This window comes from Haliotis asinina, chromosome 1 (genome assembly GCF_037392515.1).
Source record: "Haliotis asinina isolate JCU_RB_2024 chromosome 1, JCU_Hal_asi_v2, whole genome shotgun sequence".
Classification (NCBI taxonomy): domain Eukaryota; kingdom Metazoa; phylum Mollusca; class Gastropoda; order Lepetellida; family Haliotidae; genus Haliotis; species Haliotis asinina.
This window is the reverse complement of record NC_090280.1, coordinates 29,602,429-29,608,428: the sequence shown is the minus strand read 5'-3', so window position 1 is coordinate 29,608,428 and position 6,000 is coordinate 29,602,429.

Genomic DNA, 6,000 nt, shown 5'->3' with positions numbered 1-6,000 from the left:
CACTGTGCTCTCTTTATATTTCGCCGTCTTTGGCGTTTGCCAAAACCGATCTTCAAGCTTTATATGATCAGCTCCCGAAGCCCTGTATTACAATGGGAGATTTAAATGGGCACAACCCACTCTGGGGTAGTGTAAATACTAAAGGTAAATCGTTGGATGACTTTTGTTCCGAGGCACCCGTGGCGAGCCACCTCCTCGTGGTGGGTGCTGGGTCACGCTAAGAGCTCGCCGACACCCCCCGTAGTGGACCCGGGGCGATATTTGGTCCACCAACCCGTTTGCCGTGGGTTGCGGCCTGTGTCGGCGGAGGAGGGGATCCTGGTGGTTGAGGGCAATAGGGGCCTGCAATCGTGTTCCTGTTGCTCAATACACCACTTTGGCCCTGACTTCGCCTTGACGGGTGGTCGAATAGGCCCGGTTCGACCAATCGGCTGGTCACGCCAAGCCCTGTGCTACATTTGTTTACTGTTGTGAGAAAATTACGAAATTATAACGTGTCTAAAGACTTGGCGAATGTTTTGATCTTAATGTTGTTTGTTTTTGCCTAGAGTCGTATGCCAGAAGGCGGTGGCTCATGGGCCAATCTGGTGGAATTATTAATCTTTTAATTTTTCTGCTGCAAGCTGGAGATCCGCTTGTTTTTAGCATTGTCCTTGTGATACTCCGTGGTGGGTGGGGAGCTCGGATGATGAAATCTCAACCCTAAATATGGCTTATGAAATCCCCACAAAAAAACCCCAAACGTCCTCTTGAAAATGATGTCGATGATAATGACCTTCGACCGTCCAGATCAATTGAGTTTTGGTCACGCTTTCTTGTGATCGAATCTGCTGATAAAACGCCTCTAAAATTGAACCCGTTCGCAGTTGCCAAAGGTATTCAAGGTATTGCCGGGGAAGTTAAGAACATTAAACGGCTACGTTCAGGTGCACTGCAGGTTGAGTGTGGGAAACGGGAGCAGTCAGTCAATTTGATGAGCATAGAATCGTTTGTTGGAATTCCGGTTACTGTATCTGCCCATAAGACGTTAAACACGAGCAAAGGAATCATCAGAGATCGTGATCGGTTGTTTTCTGACATGACAGAACTTGACATCATGACTGAAATGAAAGATCAAGGTGTGCTCGACGTCAAACGCTTTTCAGTCCGCAAAAACAATGAAAGTGTTCCAACCAATACTTATCTGTTCTCCTTTTCATCTCCGACAGCTCCAAAATCATTGAAGGCTGGTTACTGCAACATCAAGGTTGACGTGTACATTCCGAACCCGCTCAGGTGTTTTAAATGTCAGAAGTACGGCCATGGTGTAAATACTTGTACATTGTCCGTTGTGTGTGCCCACTGTGGTGAGAAGACACACCTAACAGAAGATTGTACCAGTGATTTTAAAAAATGCACCAACTGCTCAGGCGACCATTCCTCATTTTCTAAACAATGTCCTGTTTGGAAAGAACAAATGGAAATAAATAGAATCAAATTCACTCAAAATATCTCTTTTTCTGAGGCCAAAAATATAGTAAAAAGATCTGATCTTCCAGAAAGCTATGCTGCAGTAGCAAAAACAACATTGGAGTCACGCTCTAAAATAACAAAATCATCCACAGGCTGCCAAACTACCTTGACTTGGGTAAATTGCGATTCTCCACAGCTTTTGTACCCAGCTATATCATCACAGACTGAGGAACCACTCCCTAGTAGCTCAAAGTCGTCTTCTGATCACAAATCATCATCATCTCAGTCACATTCAAGGTCTCAATCAACATCTGATAGTCAGCAAACGGTGAAAAGTAAACCAAAGCCAAAGCCTGATGCTTTAAAACAACACAGTAGCAGAGCTCCTAAGGGGTCACAAAATAAAATTCAATTGTACAATAAATATGGGTCTCTTGAAGATATGGACGTTTCTGAAAACGTCCATTCTAGGGCACATAGCTTGTCGCCCTCCAAAAGAGTGCGGGGTAGATCCTCAATAAATCCCCCCAAAAGATAGTTTATTCCAATAATATTGTACAGTGGAACTGCAGAGGATTGAGGACTAATTTACATGAATTACAGCTATTAGTCCAAGATTTTATACCTTCAGCGATATGTCTCCAAGAGACATATTTAAAACAAACAGATACATTTAATTTTCGTCATTTTAATGCATATCATTGTTTTGCACCTCCGGGTGATCGGGCCACTGGCGGATCATCCATTCTAGTCAAACAAAACGTTATTCAAAGCTCTGTTTCATTTAATACTAATATGCAGGCTGTTGCAGTGAGAATTACGTTACATGTAGCGTTTACACTGTGCTCTCTTTATATTTCGCCGTCTTTGGCGTTTGCCAAAAGCTGTAACTCCATCCGATGTTCCTCCATCATCAAGACGAAATTTTAAAAAGGCTAACTGGGCTTTATATGAAACACTGTGTGCTGAAAAACTTAAACCTGAACGTTTTATTGACGTTCCCGATGCTATTAAATCTTTTTCTGATGAATTGAATTCCATAGCTGATGAGTGTATACCAAATTCCTCTGTAGTTCCACACATAAGAAAACCATGCTTCAACGATGAGTGCAAACAAGCTAGGAAGGCAAGGAAGAAAGCTGAACATTATTTCCGTCGGCATCCTATGGTGCATAATTTAAGTAAATTTAAAATTTTAAATGCTAAAGCACGGCGTACTTTTAAACAAAACAAACGCCAATCTTGGCAAAATTATGTATCTAAAATAAATTCTCGGACACCTATGTCCAAGGTATGGAACATGGTCCAGAAAATCAAAGGTAAAGGTACTAAATCTACTGTCCATCATCTTAAACATGGAGATCAATTGCTTACTGATAAATCAGATATTGCTGATAAACTAGGTGAAACCCTTGCTAAACACTCTTCCTCTTCAAATTATGTACCAAAATTCCAGCAATATCAAAAACAAGAAGAAAAGAAAACTATTAATTTCAATTCTGATAATGGGGAAGATTACAATGAAACGTTTTCTATTCATGAACTCCATACTGCTCTTGATCAAGCTCATGACACTGCTACTGGAGCTGATATCATACATTATCAACTCCTGAAGCACTTACCGGAATCCTGCCTAGAAACTCTTCTCAATATTTTTGATGATATTTGGACATCAGGTAACTTTCCTCCGTCATGGCGTGACGCCATAGTAGTACCAATACCTAAACCTGGACGTGATCATACGGATCCCCCCTAATTATCGTCCGATTTCATTAACTAGCTGTGTTTGTAAGACCATGGAACGCATGATAAATAATCGACTTGTTTGGTACTTGGAAACAAATAACCTTATGACAGATATACAATGTGGTTTCCGTAAAAACAGAAGTACTGTCGATCACTTAGTTCGTTTAGAATCGTTTGTGAAAAATTGACTAATTAATAAAGAACATGCTGTGTGTATCTTTCTTGATCTTGAAAAAGCATATGACACAACCTGGAAGTATGGAATTCTGAGAGATTTACATGACTTCGGCTTGCGAGGTCGTTTGCCTGAATTTATTGCCAACTTTTTAAATGACAGACAATTCCAGGTCCGTGTGGGTTCTACCCTGTCTGATCATTACAATCAGGATCAGGGTGTTCCACAAGGCAGTATCTTATCTGTGGCTCTTTTTAGCATCAAGATCAACAGTTTATCAAAAGTTTTAAACGATTCAATTGATGGATCGTTATTTGTGGATGATTTTAATATTTCTTGTCGTGGTAAAAATATGCATACTATTGAACGGCAATTGCAGTTGTGTTTGAACAAGATTAATAAATGGTGTTTTGAAAATGGCTTTAAATTTTCTGAATCCAAAACTAATTGTATACATTTTTGCAGAAAATATAAGCCACATAGGGACCCTGAACTATCTCTAAATGGCACGCTGATCAAAGTTGTAAAGGAGGGCAAGTTCTTGGGCCTAATCGTTGACTCCCACTTAACATTTCTGCCCCATGTTAAGTCCCTTAAAACTAAATGCCTGAAGGCTCTTGACTTGTTGAAAGTGGTTTCAAATTCAAAATGGGGAGGGGATCAAGCTACCGTTCTCCACCTATATCGATCACTCGTTCGTTCTAAACTTGATTGTGGCTCCATCGTCTATGATGGAGCCTGCAAAAGCAACTTAAAACTATTAGATTCTGTCCATCATCAAGGTGTAAGACTTTGTCTTGGTTCCTTTAGAACTTCACCTGTATGTCGAGGCTGATGAACCATCTCTTGAGCAACGACGTATAAAATTAGCTTTACAATATGTAACAAAACTACATTCAAATGAGTCAAACCCTGCATATAACTCTGTATGAGGATTTATACAATAAGAAATCTTCTCTTGTTCCGCCTCTTGGTTTAAGAATAAAACCACTTATTTCTGCTGCAAGCATTGAGCTGGAAAACATAGCTCGTTCCCATCTTCTTTCTTCTCCTCCTTTGCAGTTGGTTAGGCCACAAGTTGACCTAACATTGACGACTTTTAAAAAATCAGAAACGAATGAATTACAGTATAAACAAGAATATAATCAACTGAAACATAAATACAGCAATTATAAATCCTTATTTACAGATGGGTCCAAGGACGGTGGCGCTGTGGCTTGTTCCACTGTCGTTGGATCCAGAACAACATCGTCTAGATTACCTGATAACAGTTCTATTTTTACAGCAGAAGCTAACGCCATACTAACAGCTCTCAAATATATTCAAAGACACCCTAAACGTAAACAATATATAATCTATTCAGACTCTCTTTCTTGCCTTCAGGCTATTAAAAATATTTCTTGTAAACATCCACATTTAATAGAAATTTTTGAATTGTATAATAATCTTGCCACTGGCCAATACGACATCGTCTCTTGTTGGTTACCCAGCCACGTAGGTATATCCGGTAACGCAATGGCCGATCTTGCTGCCAAGGCAGCACTCAACAAATCTGTGACACCACTTCTTATTCCATACACTGATTACAAAGTTAGCATTAGAAGTTACATCCGATATCTGATGCAGAAGAAGTGGGACACCCAAGTAGGTATAAATAAATTACACGAAATAAAACTGTATATTGGTTACACCTACTTGGGTTGTCAGTCCAGATTTGAAGAGGTTATTTTAAGACGATGTCGTATTGGCCATGCTAGATATGCTCATTCATATCTTTTAAAAGGTGAGGATCCTCCATTTTGTATCCCTTGTGATGAGAGAGTCACGGTCAAGCATATTCTGCATGACTGTGTCGAATTCTCCATCACAAGGGATAAATATTTCAATGTGAAAACTGTACAGGATCTTTATACAAACATTAGTTCTCATTTAATTATAGGTTTTTTAAAAGAAATTGATTTTTTGGTTGAATGTTCAATAACATGTTCTGTAAATAGATGTATTTTAATTATTGGTTGTTTAGATTTGTAACTAGAATTGTTAGTGGCTGTACCCTCAAATGGGGTTGAAGTATTGTAAAATTATTGTCCTCCTGAGATGGTACGTAAGTCCACAAACAGTGGAAGTAAATTCTAAATTTCCAGGTTTGTAATCGTCTTTTTATTGCATGGCTAGATTTCACAAATTGCTGACGGCTGAGGAAATGATGTAAATCCAGCTAGGGTCCATGCAGGTAGCATAAGTACTGTAAGTCCCCATGGTCCCTAGTATAGTGATCTACCTTCAGTTGTTAGCAATCTATAGCCCATTTTTACATTGTATTGTCCTGTATAGATAAATTGTTTTAGGTATAGTTCCTAGTTTTATATTCTACCCTGTGATATCCTAGTTGTTTTACTGTCCTTCGCTGACAGATTTTATAATAGACATATATTTCATTTTAGTATTAAATGTTCTCGTCACGATATGGCTGAGATATTGCCGATGTGACGTTAAATATTAACTCCATCACTTTTTATACTCACCACCAAAAGAAACGCGAAATTCCTCAATATGTACTGTGACGTAAATCAACAGTGGCTTTCTGATATGTAATTGATTCCGTTAATGCTGTATTTCGAGGCAAA